We start from the raw sequence: 19,472 nt of genomic DNA on the forward strand, positions 1-19,472 counted from the left end.
TCATGCCCCTCCCACGGCCACACCCCTTTTCAGGTGCATGCTAAAGGATTTGCACATAGATCTTTATTAGTTCCATTAGCAAGATGCTAATTGCAGCCAATTAACTAGTAATAATTGTCTGTTAGCACCCAATTATTGTTAGTTAAAAGCTTGTTACTCAATTAAGTTGGGGGTGCAATTTTGAGGGGGGGGGTTGTATATAGCTGTGCTTCCCAATGTTGTTGATTGCAGCCAATAAAATTGTGTGTCCTCCCTGCCCATCCAGGTTGCCTCTCCAAATGCAGACATTTGGCCCCCAACTACCTCAGTTTTAGAAAATTACTCAAAACCCACCTCTTCCAAGGCCAGGACCCTTAATTGCTCCTCCTCAAAGAACCAAATCCTCCCTCCCTCCCCCTATTATTACCTCCCACCCCCCCACCCCCTTGATCCACTCTATCCTTCTCTTTCCAATTTCATCTACTTCGTTGCCTGCAACTCTGTTCAATTAATACTTAACCGTATGTAACTCTGTTTAATTGATGTGAACCGCCTAGAACTCTCTGGGTATGGCGGTATACAAAAATAAAGTTATTATTATTTCCATTCTTTGAGTGGTTCCAGGCTCTCCACACTAGCCCCACCATACATCTTGGTGGAATTCCTGGTGGGCAGTAGGAGGCACGAGTGATCTCCAGTCAACTTTGCCCCAGCATCTTCCTATTTCCACGGTGGTGCTATTCCCACCTCCAGCAGTAACCTTGCTGTGGAGGGGTCAAGCTGCCAAATAAGTGAGAATTCCCTAACTTGGCCTTCTGCCCCTAGTGGTAGTATTGCAGTACTACTGGAAGAAGCCAGAAGGATCAGTGAGAGGTGCATTGTCAGAGATCTGTGCCTGGCAGAGGGGAGCTTAAATTGTATTAAGGATTAGGGGTACATGGGAAGCCAGTGGGTTGGAGTGAGACATGGGGGAGGGTGAAATCCGTAACTTTATTATGGATCAGAGATTAGGAAGGGAGTTGGTCTAGGGAGCAGGGTTTTTTTTTTAAACACAGATCAGAGGTAGAGAGAGAAATATTTTTCTTGTGTTCACCCCTTCAACAGTCCAATACTTTCTGAAGATGTTTTTAGTTTTCAATGAATACAAATTGCCCCTGCCCCCACCCCCCACTCCCAATCCTGAGCTTCAAAGCTCATGGATATTTGACATAGTGTACGCTGAGCTACAAAAACCTCCTGTGTTGCAGGTTATAGCCAACTAACACTTGTTAACTTTCAGAGAATTGGCAATGTCATAACACATCTTAGTAAACAGAGACAATGGAGAATGAGTTGACTCACCCAGCAAGCATCGGTGGGGGTGATGCGTAGTGGTTAGAGAAGCAAAATTCAATTTCTATAGCGCTATTAGACATATCACAATATAGAAGAGACAGACCCTGCTCAAAAGAGCTTACAGTCTCGTCAAAACAGATAAATTGGACATGAAGGTGCAACTATACACAGTGCTCAGGTGGGGGAACCACATAAGTATAGCTGCATTATGATGTCATCAAGAATTCTGGGTATGACCCTAATGCATTGTGATGTCACTGAGGGTTCATAGTCAGTGGCGCGCAAGACAGAAGCGTGCGGGGGAAAAAGTAATTTTTAAAGAGCTTCGATGGGGAGGTTTGGGGTGGCAACCCCCCCCCCCCCACACACACACACACACACTTTATTGGTTAGTGTTCGCGCTGCTGTTGGAGGGGGGTTCGGGGGGTTGTAAACCTCCATTATAGAGAAAACTGAACTTTTTCTGATTTTTTTGGGGGGAAAAGTTCCGTTTTCTCTATAATGTGGGAGGTTTCACCCCCCACTCCCTCCCTCGCAACAGCAGCGCGAACACTAACCAATAAAGTGGGGGGGTTACCACCCCAAACCCCCAGTCGGCACTGGATTGTCGGCGCGCTGGCGTCTGGCGCGCGATTATCCCGTCACCGTCACTGAGCATTCAGACAGTTTCTACTACTCCTGCTAATCATTTTGATAGCGCTACAAGACAAACGCAGCAGTGTACATCAAAATATAGAAGAAACAGTCCCTGCTCAAAAGAGCTTACAATCTAGTCAAGATAGACAAACTGGAGAAGAAGGTGAGTCAATACAGAGTGCTCAGGTGGGGGAATAAGACATATATCGGTGCTTAGAAGATGAGTTGGAATTAAAAAGTAAAAATCTCTCATATAAGCTGCAGTTCTATCGCACAAACGCATACCATTGCAATAAAAATGCATGCAAAGTCCATTTCTACCGCTAATGTATTCTAGAGAGGGAGGTGGAGAGACTGCAGGAATCACTGTGCTCCATAAGCATGAGACAGCTTCTGCTGATGTTATCATTCCAAGAGCAAAGCACCACCTTCTTACAGGAAGTCCCTGTTTTCAGGAAAACGAGAAGCCGCAGCCTAGGTTCATGAATTATATCCAGACAGGCCAGTTTCACCATTGACTCATTCAGTACTGGACAGAAACAACCAACAGAATCCCCCAAAGTGAATTCACTCCACCCCTCTCAGGATTGCACGTTAAGGGCACTTTCATTGCAAATGCTCATTTTGAGGAGGAGGGGGCGGGACAGTCAATGTGGGAGTCTGTCAAATCTGCTCCTTTTTATCTGACAGTTTCCAAAGGGAAAACTGTCTAAACTGAGCCGTGGCTATGAAAATAACCTGACCTGGCCATTGATTGATACCTATAATAGCACTCTTACACAATAACAAGAAGATTGCTAGGAATGGGATCATGAACAGATCAGAGAAGGTTATCATGCCGATGTACCAGGCCATGGTGCACCCTCACCTGGAGAATTGAGTCCAGCACCGGTCGCCGTACATGAAGAAGGACACGGTACTACTCGAAAGGGTCCAGAGAAGAGCGACTAAAATGGTTAAGGGGCTGGAGGAGTTGCCGTACAGAGAGAGATTAGAGAAACTGGGCCTCTTCTCCCTCGAACAGAGGAGATTGAGAGGGGACATGATTGAAATGTTCAAGATAATGAAGGGGATAGGCTTAGTAGATAAAGACAGGTTGTTCACCCTCTCCAAGGTAAGGAGAACGAGAGGGCACTCTCTAAAGTTGAAAGGGGATAGATTCCATACAAACGTAAGGAAGTTCTTCACCCAAAGAGTGGTAGAAAGCTGGAACGCTCTTCCGGAGGTTCTTCCGGAAGCTGTCATAGGGGAAAACACCCTCCAGGGATTCAAGACAAAGTTAGACAAGTTTCTGCTGAACAAGAACGTGCGCTGGTAGGGCTAGTCTCAGTTAGGGTGCTGGTCTTAGACCAGAGGGCCGTCACGTGAGCGGACTGCTGGGCATGATGGACCACTGATTTGACCCAGCAGTAGCAATTCTTATGTTCTTATGGATGTAGTTATTGGGATTTACTGGCATATGAATCAGGACACCAAGAAGCTGGCAATCGCTCTCTATATATCTATATGTATGTGTGTCTATAGTCTATACAGTATTTATCATCATTTTTTAAAACAATTGTAACCTGTTGCATCAAAACTGCCAGTCCCAACTTATACCCAAGGATTGCATGCACTGAGAATAACCCTGCATGTCAGAGTCACCTCCCTGAAGGTCTGCCCTCAATCCAGGCCCGAGGACAAGATGGTTCAGCCTACGGTACATCGTTCCAGGGCCTATGAAGCTCAAGGTGGCCCAATGAAGCCCAAGAAACATCACAAAAACTGAAACGTGTCGTTGTCTCAAGAAGGAGACGTCCTTACAAACCAAGACAAAGAACAGCACGAGAACTATCACCTACAAGATTGCGAAGCGTTGAGTGAGCGCGAAGCAATAGAAGGCCGTGACAATCATAAAATACTTTCGAGTGACATAATACGGTGCATTCAAGATTCAACGAACAAAAACTTGTGAAAGTGGCTATCAACGCTTGTTCTCACATGCTCAGTTCTAGCTTCAAACTTATTGCTCGGATTACTCCTCTTTGCTTTCCCACCGAATACCAGGAGGAAGAAGAAAACGGGACACGAGCCACGCTGATTCATCATGGACTGCAAAGAAGACTTTACAGGACAGCGAAGGAAGAAATAATTCCACAGGTAAAGTACCCCGTAAATGCCATAATTGTAGCATAGAGGACCCACTGATATTGCACGCCTTTTTGTCTACGTTATCGAGAGATTTGAGACTATAAACGACTTGACGGTTAGCGGAAAGACAATAACAAAATTCTCAATAGCGATAAGGCAAATTTCTATATTTCATTTCGGTGTCAGGTCAAAAGCTCGCCGGGACAAAGGCGCGCGCAGACAATTGAGCGCAGCGCGGAGGCGCACGCCGCAGAAAATTACAGTTTTTATGGGTCCGACGGGGAGGGCGTGGGGGGGGAACCCCCTCACTTTACTTAATAGAGATCACGCCGTGTTGTGGGGGCATTGTGGAGGGTGTGGGGGGTTGTAACCCCCCCACATTTTACTGAAAACTTCACTTTTTCCTGTTTTTAGGGAAAAAGTTCAGTTTACAGTAAAATGTGGAGGGTTACAACCCCCCAAACCCCCCACAACACCGGCGCGATCTCTATTAAGTAAACTGGGGGGGCTCCCCAACAAAACCCCCCATCGGAGCCCCTAAAAACTGTAATTTTTTTTCAGCGCGCGCCTCCATCTTGCGCTCAGTTGTTGGCGCGCACCTTTGTCTTTCGCGGGGTTGTCTATGAACCTTTCATTTCAGGTACCGGCCTTAAACATGTCATCTCAAAAATCTAAATATATCATAAGAACATAAGAACATAAGCAGTGCCTCCGCCGGGTCAGACCATAGGTCCATCCCACCCAGCAGTCCGCTCCCGCGGCGGCCCAACAGGTCACGACCTGTCTGAATCACCAGAAGGGGCTCCCTTGCCACCTTGGTTTCCCATTGAAGTCCTATCTTCCCATCGAAGTCCTAACCCTCCGGTCTTGCACATTCACGACCTGGTTGGGTTTCTATACTTATTACCTGGTTAGCTTTCTATACTTGTGTTACATCCCAGCACCTCTCTCAGTATCCCACGATCCCTTTATCCCTCAGGAATCCGTCCAAACCCTGTTTGAATCCCTGTACCGTACTTTGCCTGATCACTTCCTCCGGTAGCGCATTCCAAGTGTCCACAACCCTTTGGGTGAAGAAAAACTTCCTTGCATTTGTCTTGAACCTATCTCCCTTCAGTTTCTCCGAATGCCCCCTCGTACATGTTGTCCCCCTCAGTCTGAAGAATCTGTCCCTATCCACCCTCTCTATGCCCCTCATGATCTTGAAGGTCTCTATCATATCTCCCCTGAGCCTCCTCTTTTCCAGAGAGAAGAGCCCCAGCCTATCCAATCTCTCGGCGTATGGGCAGTGTTCCAGCCCTCTTACCAGTTTCGTTGCTCTCCTTTGGACTCTCTCAAGTACCGCCATGTCCCGCCATATCAATGTAATCTACGATTGTTATAAATAAATAATATACACACGTACATGTGTGTAGAATTTTGTATAAGGTCCCACACACCTTCTCTTGGCACCCTACCTCAATCTGCTGAGCCGTGCTTATTAACCGTGTGGGGACCTCTGTACCCTGAGCCTCTTTCTTCCATTGTGTTCGAAGTGCTCAAATTCTTCTCTCAACAGCGTTGTACTGAAAAGTGAAGATTTATCTTTATGAGGGTGAAGTCACTTCCAATGACTTTGTCCTTGTTATAGATCACTCATGGCGCTCACAGTTTCAGATGGAAATGCTGAATGAAGACTACGGGAAAATGGTTAATGCAGTCCTAATGTTTGCATGAGCTAATGAGAAGCCTGTAATGAATCTAGTGCTGTAGGCTGGGCTACATGCATTTCATATTATTACTCAAAGCTGGGCTCTGGGATTTGATAATTGTATAACCATCTTAGTATAAATCTTGTCTGATGCGAATTGTGCAGCCGTAACCACAATCAGTTTTCACTAAGGTGGCATTTCTGTCTCCTTGTTAAATGCAAATAATGTATACACACCGGCTATAATTTTATTACAGATGCTTTTGGTGTGGAGTGATTTCATCACTCAGACAATACAGCGGAGCATAAATAAGCCGCTTCAATACCAAATAGTGCCAGGATTTCCTTCGCCACTTTTGAGTGTCTAATCAAGAAAATCTGTTGGAATGACTAAGACAACTCAACATTTCCAATGTCCAATTCCTGAATTGTCCCGGGTACAGAAATCTAATCTTAATCACACTTATCCAATACAGGTTCAAGGCGATATACAAGATAAGAGGCCAATGCAGCATCATAGGGAAATGGTTACATCACATTGTTGAGGAAGATTACACTGTCACAATGGGGAAAAGGTTACAATACATTGTAGACCAGTGGTCTCAAACACGCGGCCCGGGGGCCACATGCGGCCCGCCAGGTACTATTTTGAGGCCCTCGGTATGTTTATCATAATCACAAAAGTAAAATAAAACAGTTTCTTGATTATATGTCTCTTTAGCTATTAATTACAATAGTATTATTAAGGAAAGATTTATAAACTATAAATTGTTATTTCTTTAATAAGACATTAACTATTTTTTTCTGAGGCCCTCCAAGTACCTACAAATCCAAAATGTGGCCCTTCAAACAGTTTGAGTTTGAGACCACTGTTGTAGACGAAGGTTACATTGGTGCAAGAGGGGAAGTAGATAAGATTATATAGTAACATAATAGATGACGGCAGATAAAGACCCGAATGGTCCATCCAGTCTGCCCAACCTGATTTAATTTAAATTTTTAAAATTTTTCTTCTTAGATATTTCTGAGCAAGAATCCAAAGCTCTACCCGGTACTGTGCTTGGGTTCCAACTGCCGAAATCTCCGTCAAAACTGACTCCATCCCATCTACACCCTCCCAGCCATTGAAGCCCTCCCCAGCCCATCCTCCCCCAAACGGCCATATACAGACCGTGCAAGTCTGCCCAGTACTGGCCTTAGTTCAATATTTAATACTAGTGTTTAAGCCCGTTACATTAACGGGTGCTAGAGTAGATGTCTGTCTGTCTGGTTTTTTTTTCTTTGTCTCTCTCTCCCTGGATGCTGGCTGTCTTGTCTGTCATTCTTTCTGTCTGTGTCTCTCCCTGGCCCCCTGTCTGTCTGTCTTTCTTTCTGTCTCTGTCTCCCTAGCCCTCTGCCTGCCTGTATTTCTCTGTTGCGCCATGCTTGCCTGTCTCTCCGTGGCCCCCTTCCTATGTCCATAGTGTCCCATCCTATGTCCTTAGTGCCCCCAGTGCCTCCTTTCCATGTCCTTAGTGCCCCCAGTGCCACTTTCCTATGCTTTCCTGTGTCCTTAGTGCCCCCTCCTATGTCCTCCAGTGCCTCCTTTCTATGTCCCCCTCACTGCCTTCCAGACTTTGTCCCACCCCACCCCGAAGCCAGCCTGCCTCCCTCCCTCCCCCCTGTGCAGTAGAACCGTTGAGCAGCATCTTTCCATCTCCCCCCCACCCCCACCACTACTGCCACCGTGCAGGCGACCCCACTGACCCTCCCATCCGACCCTCCCACCGCGAGACTACCTACAAACCTCCTGGCTCCAGCATCCGCAGCTTAAGTGAGCTGGAAAGGCATAAGGGTGTGTTAAGCACATTCCACAGCACAGCTTGGTGAAAGGGTCTCTATACTATTTCTGCACCTTGAGCGCTCTCGTTGCATTTCAGTAACGACAAACACCGCATCTCCTTATGGGCAAGGGCCCATCCAATGGCCGAGGAAAGCCAAATTGGGCATCTGTCGTGGCCGTGCTGTGGAAAGAGCCGCCAAGCTGACAACTAATGGCTGATTCTACGATTTCTCGTCAGCGAGTGAGACGAAGTGAGTTACCGGGGGGGTGGGGGGGAAGGGGAGGGAGGTACAAAAAAGCAAAATCAATAAACAGGTTCAGGTTTGCATCATTAACACTCAGGCTGTCAATGCACCCGTTCAAACTATTGCTAAAGGCAGCTTCAGATTTAATGGCCAGCGCCACTGATTTACTGTAAATGGTAGCTAAAGCCGGAACAAAAAAGGGAGGAGGGGAGGGGCGGAAGAAAAAAAAAACCCCTCATCCACAAATAACTGATGTCCCTGGGATCGGATGCAAGAAGCAGTTTACGTTTGTGAATAAATGATTATCAGAGGACAAGGCCTTCAGCTGTATTTCATCTACAGAGTTTAAATGCTCCTTTCGTGTTCGGCCTTAGCCATCAGGGGTTACCAAAGCTCTTTGTCAACGTGCGAGCCATGGAATCGAGGGTGAAATACTCGCACGGTTTAAAAACTGGCTGGCGGATAGGAAACAAAGAGTGGGGAGTAAATGGACAATGCTCGGACTGAAAAAGCGTCACGAGTGGAGTGCCGCAGGATTCGGCGCTTGGGCCCGTGCTCTTCAACATATTTATAAACGACCTGGAAATTGGTACGACGAGCGAGGTGATTAAATTTGCAGACGATACAAAGTTAGTCAGACTAGTGAGGACGCAGAAGGATTGCGAAGACCTGCAATGTGACATACACACGCTCGAGAAATGGGCCGCGACATGGCAAATGAGGCTTAACGTGGATAAGTGTAAGGTGATGTCGGTAACAAAAATCTTATAAACAAATACAGGATGTCCGGTGCAGTACTCGGAGATACCCCCCAGGAAAGAGACTTGGGAGTACTGGTCGACAAGTCAACGTGTGGCGGCGGCGAAAAGGGCGAACAAAATGCTAGGAATGATTAAGAAGGGGATTACAAACAGATCGGAGAAGGTTATCATGCTGCTTTACCAGGCCATGATACACCCTCACCAGCACTGGTCGCCGTACATGAAGATGGACACGGTACTACTCGAAAGGGTCCAGAGAAGAGCGACTAAGATGGTTAAGGGGCTGGAGGAGCTGCCGTACAGCGAAAGATTAGAGAAACTGGGCCTCTTCTCCCTCAAACAGAGGAGATTGAGAGAGGACATGATCGAAACATTCAAGGTACTGAAGGGGATAGACTTAGTAGATAAGGACAGGTTGTTCACCCTCTCCAAGGTAGGAAGAACAAGAGGGCACTCTCTAAAGTTGAAAGGGGATAGATTCCGTACAAACGTAAGGAAGTTCTTCTTCACCCAGAGAGTGGTGGAAAACTGGAACGCTCTTCCGGAGTCTGTTATAGGGGGAAACACCCAGCAGGGATTCAAATAGGGGAAAACACCCTCCAGGGATTCAAGACGAAGTTGGACAAGTTCCTGCTGAATCAGAACGTACACAGGTAAGGCTAGACTCAGTAAGGGCACTGGTCTTCGACCTAAGGGCCGCCGCGGGAGCGGACTGCTGGGCACGATGGACCACTGGTCTGACCCAGCAGCGACAATTCTTATGTTCTAATGTACTTATCATTCCTATAATGCAGTTTTCAACCTAGTCCTCAGGACACACCTAGCTAATCAGGTTACCTTACCCTAACGCTAGCGCGATTGACGGTGCGCCATTGTCCAGCGTGCACTTGTCGGGACGCAATTGATGCGCCGCAATTGTCCTGCGCGTGTACCTAAAAAGGATATGCTGTGTTTCTCACGTCAATTTGCATTCGTGCACTAACCCCTCCCCCTTTTATGAAGCCACGTTAGACTTTTTTATAGCATTGGCCACGGCAGTATTAACTCCGACACCGCTGCGGCCGGTGATTTAAAAAAAAAAAAAAAAAAAGCCTAACGCAGCTTCATAAAAGAGGGCCTACGCTTTAGTTAAAGGGAGCCTGAAGGAGGCATGCCTGCGATTTTTTTTATTTTTATTTTTAATGCAACGTCGCGTCTACGACAAAAGAATTCAATCTAAACACTGCTCATCATCGTGGATCTTGGTACGGTGTCCGATCTCCCATGTTTGGGGAAGAAAAACCAAAGGAGTATTAAAGCATCTGTAATGAGAACATCTTGTTAGAGGAACAGCTGCATGGCTAAAGGCCAAGTTGTAGCAGAGAAACATTTTTTATTGTCGATGACTGATGTGTTATTTCAAGGCCTGGATACCAGAAGGAGATTTGTCTTAATATTTATAAATATATCCTTGGCATTCAGCAGCATCAGTTGTATTATATTAACAGAGCAATGGGAATACAGACCTACAGAAAAAAATCCAGGACGTAGAGAATTGGGGGCCCCTTTTACTAAGCACGGTTTATAAATGGATTTAGCGCAGGGATCTCAAAGTCTCTCCTTGAGGGCCGCAATCCAGTCAGGTTTTCAGGATTTCCCCAATGAATATGCATTGAAAGCAGTGCATGCACATAGATCTCATGCATATTCATTGGGGAAATCCTGAAAACCCGACTGGATTGTGACCCCCTAGCATCAACTTTGACACCCCTGTCTTAGAGCATGGCACTGTCAGACATTGGGATTTTCTAAAGCTCTTATTTCGTCAGTTGTCCTTGGAGGGTGTGATTTGTCATTGATTGCTTCTGTCTCTACAACAGGGATCTCAAAGTCCCTCCTTGAGGGCCGCAATCCAGTCGGGTTTTCAGGATTTCCCCAATGAATATGCATGAGATCTATGTGCATGCACTGCTTTCAATGCATATTCACTGGGGAAATCCTGAAAACCCGACTGGATTACGGCTCTCGAGAAGGGACTTTGAGACTCCTGCCCCTTGGAGGGTCCCCATAGAGCAAGGGAGTCAAAGTCCCTCCTTAAGGGCCGAATCCAGTCAGGGTTTTCAGGAAATAGGCATTACATAGATCTCATGCATATTCACTGGGGAAATCCTGAAAACCCGACTGGATTGCGGCCCTCAAGGAAGGACTTTGAGATCCCTGCCCCTTGGAGGGTTCCCATAGAGCAGGGGTAGGGAACTTCGGTCCTCGAGAGCCGTATTCCAGTCGGGTTTTCAGGATTTCCCCAATGAATATGCATTGAAAGCAGTGCATACACATAGATCTCATGCTTATTCATTGGGGAAATCCTGAAAACCCGACTGGATTGCGGCCCTCAAGGAGGGACTTTGAGGGATTTAGCGCATCCCCACCCTAAGCCCGTTTTTAGCACAGCTGTAAAACAGGCAAGCATGCAGCCATTTAAAAAAACTGAATGCAGAAACACTTACCGAGGCATTCTCCATCCCTGACACGCTCCCTCTAGAAAAAAATGTTAAAATCATTCACGGCATCCTTCCTCCCCTAATCCCACTATCCTTCTAACTCCTCGAGTCCTGACTCCACCAGACCCGCCCAAAGATATAAACTATCCTTCCCCTCTCTACGCGGTATTCTCTATGCAGGTAAACTGGGACAATCTCTTCTCTTCAAAATCACAGGTCTCTGGAACGACCTTACTATCCCGCTGCGGAACCTGGGCTCTCTCCAACTATTCCACAAGCAACTGAAAACTTGGCTCTTCTCTAACATGTAATTCTATTTTCCCCCCTTACTCTTCCATTCTATATATAAGCTCATGTAAACCTTTTCCTTTCTCTTCTTATATTTTAAGTTCTTGTAAACCAGGGGTCTCAAAGTCCCTCCTCGAGGGCCGCAATCCAGTCGGGTTTTCAGGATTTCCCCAATGACTATGCATGAGATCTATGTGCAAGCATTGCTTTCAATGCATATTCATTGGGGAAATCCTGAAAACCTGACTGGATTGTGACTCTCAAGGAGGGACTTTGAGATCCCTGTTGTAAACCGTGCCGAGCTCCACTTCCGTGGAGAGGATGCGGTATATAAACTTAAGGTTTAGTTTAGTTTAAAATGAAGACTAGAGGCTTTTCATGCGTCGGTGGCAAAACTGATGCAGATTGTCTTAGTGCAGGGGTAGGCAATTCCATTCCTCAAGAGCCACTGGCAGGTCAGGTTTTCAGGATATCCACAATGAATATGCATGAGAGAGATTTGCATTTCAAGGAAGCAGTGCATGCAAATCCATCTCGTACATATTCATTGTGAACATCCAGAAAATCTGACCTGCCTGTGGCTCTCGAGGACCGGAATTGTCTAAACCAGCTGGAAACTTGGGCGAAAAAGTGGCAGATGAGTTTTAACACAGACAAATGCAAGGTGATGCATCTAGGAAAGAAAAACAAAGAACATGAGTATAAGATGTTGGGGTGACATTAGCCAAATGCGAACAAGAAAGGTATTTGAGGGTACTGATAGACAGAACCCTAAAGCCTTCAGCTCAATGCGTGGCGGTGGCGAAGAAAGCAAACAGGATGTTGGGCTTGATTAAGAAGGGGATCACGAATAGATCGGAAGAGGTCATAATGCCTCTGTACAGAGCAATGGTCAGACCTCACTTGGAATACTGTGTCCAACACTGGTCTCCGTACCTAAAGAAGGATATAACTCTGCTGGAGAGGGTGCAGAGACGAGCCACGAAACTAGTCAGAGGAATGGAGAATTTGAGCTACGAGGAACGTCTCAGTAAACTGGGACTGTTCGCCCTAGAGAAGAGAAGACTGCGAGGGGATCTGATAGAGACTTTTAAAATATTAAAAGGATTTGATAAAATAGACCAGGAAGCAGCATTGTTAACATTTTCGGAAGTCACACGGACACAGGGTCACAGCCTGAAACTGAACGGCAGCAGGTTCAGGACAAACGTCAGGAAGTTCTGTTTCTCACAGCGAGTGGTTGGCGCTTGGAATGCTCTCCCGGAGGAGGTTGCGACGGAGACTACTGTTCCGAGTTTCAAGCGCAAGTTGGATGCACATCTTCTTGAAAACCATATTGAGGGATACGGGAAATCCGGGTCTCCCAAAAGGTGTACTTAAATGGGCCACCGCGTGCGCGGATCGCCGGACAAGATGGACTTCGGTTTGATCCTGTGAAGGCATTTAAAAAAAAAAAAAAAAAAGACCATTGGTCCATTTAGCCCAGACCCAGACTCTTTTTTCCATCAGTGGCCAATCCAGGCCACAGAATCCCAAATAGTAGCAACATTCCGGAACCCTGCAGAATCTCAAAGAGTAGCAAGATTCCATGCTCTAGCGTCAGTGGTTCCCAACCCTGTCCTGGAGGAACACCAGGCCAATTGGGTTTTCAGGCTAGCCCTAATGAATATGCGTGAAGCAAATTTGCATGCCTATCACTTCCATCATATGCAAATCTCTCTCATGCATATTCATTAGGGCTAGCCTGAAAACCCGATTGGCCTGGTGTTCCTCCAGGACAGGGTTGGGAACCACTGCTCTAGATCAAGGGTAGGCAATTCCGATCTTCGAGAGCCGGAGCCAGGTCAGGTTTTCAGGATATCCACAATGAATATGCATGAGATAGATGTGCATCTCAAGGAGGCAGTGCATGCAAATCCATCTCATACATATTCACTGTGGATATCCTGAAAACCTGACCTGGCTCCGGCTCTCGAGGACCGGAATTGCCTACTCCTGTTTTAGTACATCCTGTGTTAGGCCGTCTTTCCCGTGTTAAGCACACATTAGCGTTTAACCCAGGCGTTATAATTTACGACTTCTTAGCTTTTCAACGTTACGGCTTTTATCAGGAAAAGATATGCGGCAACAGCTCAGTCAGCTTTTTCAATGGCGGCAGCAGCAAGAATGTGGAATCAGCTACCAGGAATTTTGAGATTATGTAAAGGTAGTGGCCAGTTTCATAAATTGCTTAAAACGCATCTTTTTGTGCAAGCTTTTTATGATTAAGAAATGCGGGTTCTTTAATGACATTGAATTGGATGTGTTGTTTTGTATTGTCGATGTGTGTATGATGTAGACGGATTTTGTGTGTGTTACTTGTACCTCGCCTGGGTATCAGGCGGGAGATAAATTTTAAAATAGATACATATGTTTAATACACGTTTGACAGAAGGACTATAAGTTAACGGGAGTTTATTATCTGCCATTTAAAAAAAATGGAATCCAAAAATACAAGAACAAGGGACTCAAAATACTGGAAAGGACGGGTTATGGGCGCCTTTTACTAAGGTACACTAGCGGTTTTAGCGCGCACTGCACTAGACACTACACCACCATTAAGCTGGCGATAGTTTGTACGCATAGCGTGGGAGGCAGCGCCCGCTAATCTGCAGCACGCGCTAAAACCTCTGGCCCTATATGTAACAGCATCGGTGGCAACCTCAGACCCTGAGCAAATCCATCCCAGCAATTTTGATGGTGGCAAGGGCTTTGCGTCCGAAAGAGAATGGGTGTTTAAACTGTGCTTCAAGAATCGGGAGATGTTTATGGATTTCAAACGTTTCCTGACGTGGCAAAACAGACGTAGATGAAGAGGAACGTTTTTGCTGACGAGGGCTGAGAGTTTACAGCTCGGAGCAGTATTTTCTTTTCGTTTCCTTGCAAAAATGTATTTATTTATTTTAAAATTTTATGAATCGCTTAGATCAGTGGTTCTTAACCTTATTGGAGGTACTGAACCCCACCAGTTTCATATGCGTGTTCACCGAACCCTTTCTTATTGGAAAAATAAAATATGATTTTTACAAATTCAAAACATAGTGAGGGAAAAAATAATATCAATTTTGAAAACAAAAAAGTTCTCCTATATTTCGAATAATAATAACATAATAATGAAATTTACTGCAAATCAGTGTGACTTCTGCTGTTGATTGATAGATCAAGAAACCGAGTACATGATCAGTCTTGATCAAAATCACAGAATAACTGATAGATGATTGAACGTGACCGAAGCGCTATATGAGTCGGAGGTGTGTTTTGACCTCCGCCGAACCCGCGAGACTGACTCACCGAACCCCTGGGGTTCGGTCGAACCCAGGTTAAGAACCACTGGCTTAGATCTAAGCGATGTACAAAACATTTACGTCCACAATTTCAAGCACAAACATGATCAAATGCAGCAAACAAATAAGTCTTCCCCCACAAATTTCCTCAATACAGAATTCTTTAAATCTAAAACAAATAACCACAGAGTTAAAGACAGACGTCCGTCCACAAGTGATTGTGTTTTTAACATTTTCTTAAAAGACACACGATCTTTGTATATTTATCTGGAATTGAATTCCAGAGATTCTTGAAATGTATTGTTAGTTTCCAATCGCTTAAATCAGTGCATCGCAAACTGTGTGCCCCTCTGAAATTTCAAACGTGCCACAAGACGCTGGGCAGAAGGAGAGCCACTGGCGCTGGCTGACTGCCTACAGGACACGCCTCTTGCGGCGAGGGGCAGCCTCTCCTTCTCTCCGCATGTCTTCCCTGTTGGCTCCACCCCCGCTTGTGATGCCATTGCGTCAACATCCGTGCACTTCTCGATGCCTCGAGCCGCGGCCACTACATTTATGGCCTCTTTTACAAAGCCACGCTAGCGGCTGCCCTGCGCTAACGGCCCCAAAGCTGTTGCCGCGTGGCTTTGTGAAAGAGCCAGTTAGTGTGCCACGGCTCGACAAAGTTTGCGGGACACTGCGTTAAATATTTTAATTTAGTAAACTTTTTTGTTCACTAAGAGGGTAGCAGACGCCCCGTCGCTGTGCCCGAGGGTCCAGTTTTATAATAATAATAATAACAGTTTATATACCACAGGACCGTGAAGTTCTATGCGGTTTACAATGATTAGAAAGATGCTACACATTGAGTGGAACATGCATAGTTAGAGATTAGTGGCTAACAGTTTAAGGGATCAGATTTATGGGAGAGATTGTACAGATTCGTTACCTAGGTTCTTCAAGAGCAAGTATGTTTTTAGGCGTTTCCTAAATTCACCATAGTTATTTGCGTGTATAATTAGTTTTTCCAGGTCTTTGCCCCATAAGGCTGCTTGATACGATAGAAGATGTTGATGGTGTCTCTTAAATTTACATCCTCTAGCCGATGGGGAAACTAACTTCAGGTGTGTACTTCTCTTATGTCTGTTGGTTGAGAAGGAGAAGAGGTCAATTATATATTTAGGGGCTAGACCAGATAGTACCTTGAAGCAGAAACATCCCAGTTTGAACTTCGCACGTGCCTCCATTGGCAGCCAGTGCAGGAGTCGGTAGGAAGGGGTTATGTGATCGGACTTCTTCAACCCAAAGATCAACCTGACTGCCGCATTTTATCTGAATAAGTTTGTTCTCCATGTTTGAAATTCTATCGCTCATTTACCCCTCCGATCCTTGGCTGTCAATTACACGGGACCTTAGCTAATTTTCTTCTTTATTATTAGTCGTTATTTACTTCTGATAGCTTTTCTTTATAGGTTTCTGAAACTTGTGTGTAAAATCAACATTGCACAAATAAAAAAAACGTTTTTAAAAAAAGAGTAGCAAATATTTTCAATAAATAACTGAATGTGGGCACTTTGGCCCCGATTCTGTAAAGTCCGCCTAAAGATGGACGCCAGTATCAGCACCTCATTTAATTAACTAATACTAGACTTAATCAGTGCTGGTATTAGCATTTATAACACCTCACAATTTGGTTTTAATTGGACTCAATTGAAAGTTAAGGCACCCGACTCAAAAACCTTGATTCTATAAACAGTAGGCGCCTAGCTCAAATTGCCTACACTAAAAGTGGTCTGGTTAGGGGCTAATCATGGGCATGTTTTTGAGTTAGGCGCCTCTTTGTGAATCGGACGTTCTTTGGATCTGATATCAGCGCCTAACCTTAGTCATAGAAAACCCTGGCATAAATTGGGGATGCCTAAGTGTTAGAATGCTGAGTGCTGCCTAAGCACGCTTAAGCCATGCTAAGTATGATTCTACAATGAATCGGTGCCGATATCGGCGTCATAGAATCAGAGCCTTAGAGTCCTGGTAATCCAGAGATTGAAGTGGTTATAAGCTAGGGAGAAGTGTACATGTCAGCTTTCTCTCCCTCAGCCAAGCAGTTAGAGACATCAGTCCTTCTACCACAGCTCTGCCCTCAGCTGATGTCTAGGGAAAATAATCAGAAGTTCCTTCTCTCACTCAGGGACCTCCCTGAATCAGTCTCAGACTGAAACAGATATGCTCATGTCTGCCTGGGTCCCACCCCTGTGATTCAGGAGCTCTTCCACCTCTTCTCAGGTAGCTCAGCCCTATGCTGGCGATTCCAGGGCATCCTGGGGGGTTCTAGCGCCTCTCTTTCTGAGTAGCGCCTCTAGCTGCCTGGTGGTATAATTACTGAGGGAGAATCCCCAGTTCTTTTACAGACCACTACATAGGATGTCTAAGGTAGGTGGCATGGATGGGCAGGCTGGATAGGCCATATGGTCGTTATCTGCCTTCATTTTTCAATGCTTCTATGTAAACTGTACACTTCCAACTGAGATGCAATCTTGATACATCTGGCAGAACATGACTTGGCTAGAAGCAACAGTTATAAGAAGAAAAACACTGACAGATTTGAAATTATTTATGAAGAGAAGAGATCTCCAAAAAGCTGTTGTTAATAAATCATGTTCTTAGCTCCCTGTAATCTTTTTTCTGTTTTCTCTTCATTTAAAGCTTTGTAATACAAGTCTGAAAAAAAAAATATAGGCGAGGATTTCCTGGCAAGATATCAACTTTAGAGGCCAGAGCTAAGAGTTATGAATAAGGGCAAAGAGTGACTTAAGGTATCTAAACCCCTGATTAATCGCCATACTTAAGAACTGGGATGCTTTATTTAGATTTAAAGAAGGCACTTTGATAAACCAATGTGACATTCAAGTTGGAAGATTAGTTGCCAGATGTTCTCAAACATCTGACTCAAACAATGGGTTCTCCAGATATGACTGTTGTGCCCAATTTCATTTTTATCTTCACCAACGGGCTCAAAGCAGGCATCCAACAGCTGCAGAATCCGCATTAGTGAGGCTCCGGTCCAGTCGGACAATCTTCTGTTTTGCAACTTTTAATAAGCTCCAGCATCATCAAACTTACAGGTGGAACCTACTGGAATTTTAGAATGTAGATCCAGGTTTTTGCCCGAACATGAGCAAAAAACATGAAGACTCTGAGGGTCACATGAACTCAAATGGAAACTGGCTTTGCAGAAGTGCACTTTGCATGTAAAATAGCAAATAACACTTGAAAACTAACAAAAATGCCAAACGTCGGGCATTTTCTGCTATTTTTCATGCAAAGTGCATTTTTACAAAGAGATACAAATTCACATTTGGAAGGACTAAATTTTTGCACCGTTTATTTAAATTTTCCATTAAGGAGTGCAATAGAAAATCAGGCAAAGCAGTTCATTCATGCAAAAAGCATGAAAACAAGCACCCAAAAAAGGCTTTGGGCTAGATGCACTAAAGGCAGTCGGTAATACCATCTGGATCGCTGTTAGCCGATTCTCTGGCCAATTGTGGAACAGCGATCGATGGGCTACCAAATTTTCATGCAAATGATTTGCATCCCTCCTGCCTTTTGAGGGGAGGAAAGGTTGGGTCTCCATTGCAGGAGGGAGTGGCATCTCTCCTGCCAATTTTCTCTCATAGGGGGATTCCCGGTGCCGTGTTTGTCAGGGGTCATTGGGGAGGGCCATCTTCGATGGTAGGGGACTTTTCTTTTTTTTTTTTTTTAGGGGACAGATTCTGTAAATGACACCTAAATGTGGACATCCAGCAACTTAGCTGTCCAAACAAATTGGATAAGCCCAATTAACGACTTTAACAAGCAATAATTGAAAGTTAGACGCCCAAAGCCTGTGTGCGATTCACAAAATAGGCATCCACAATTTCATAGATACCCATCGGAAAAAGCTGCACCTAACGGGACAGGCATGGGTGTGGCTTTGATACGGACATCCATTTACAGAATCACATGTCTACATTCTCGCCTAAAATGTAGGCGTTGCAAAACCAGGTCTACTTTTAGGCATTAGTTGAACGCGACTTAGGTGAATGTGACTTAGGCGTCAACTTAGGTGTGCCAGAGGCATCCAAATATAGGTGAATGGGGCTTCTATTTTAGGGGGTGAAGAGGACTCCTCTTTAATAACAATGGAAAAAGATGTTTAATAATGCATTACTCAAGCAAAGCACATGAAATATATATTGCATGTTAAACCTCATTTCCAGAAGGTTAAGAAAATAAGAATAGAAACACTGTTCACAATGGCTGTGGTTCAGAGCAAGTGGACATGTCTGAGGCACAATCTTGACATCATTGTGACATCGTCAATATGGACCTAGATGGCAGAATGTCACTAAAAAATAATAGGAGTCACTCTCTAAAAAGAAGAACCTCTGGCTCAGTGGTTAAAGGCATTTCTTCCATCTTAAACAGGTCATGGGCTCAAATCCACACCACCACCACCCCTCCCTGGTACCCTAACAACTTCTTTTTGGTCTCATAAGAGAGTATCAAGAGGAATTTGCCATTCTCATTTGCACTCTGTTGTTTCCAGGGTCCAGAGAGAAACTTATTTTTACCCCGAGATGGCCATGATCTCCCAAGGTATCGTCTCACCTGGCAGGAACCCCTACCCAAAAGGAAGTCCCTGTGGCTCAGTGGTTAAAGGCACATCTTCCATAGGCCATGGGCTCAAATCCACAGGAAACTGAAATAAGGTCAGGTACCCCAGCAAATGTTCCTAATTTTTTTAGTGACATTCTGCTATCTA

The sequence above is a fragment of the Geotrypetes seraphini genome, chromosome 11 (assembly GCF_902459505.1).
Source record: "Geotrypetes seraphini chromosome 11, aGeoSer1.1, whole genome shotgun sequence".
Lineage (NCBI taxonomy): Eukaryota > Metazoa > Chordata > Amphibia > Gymnophiona > Dermophiidae > Geotrypetes > Geotrypetes seraphini.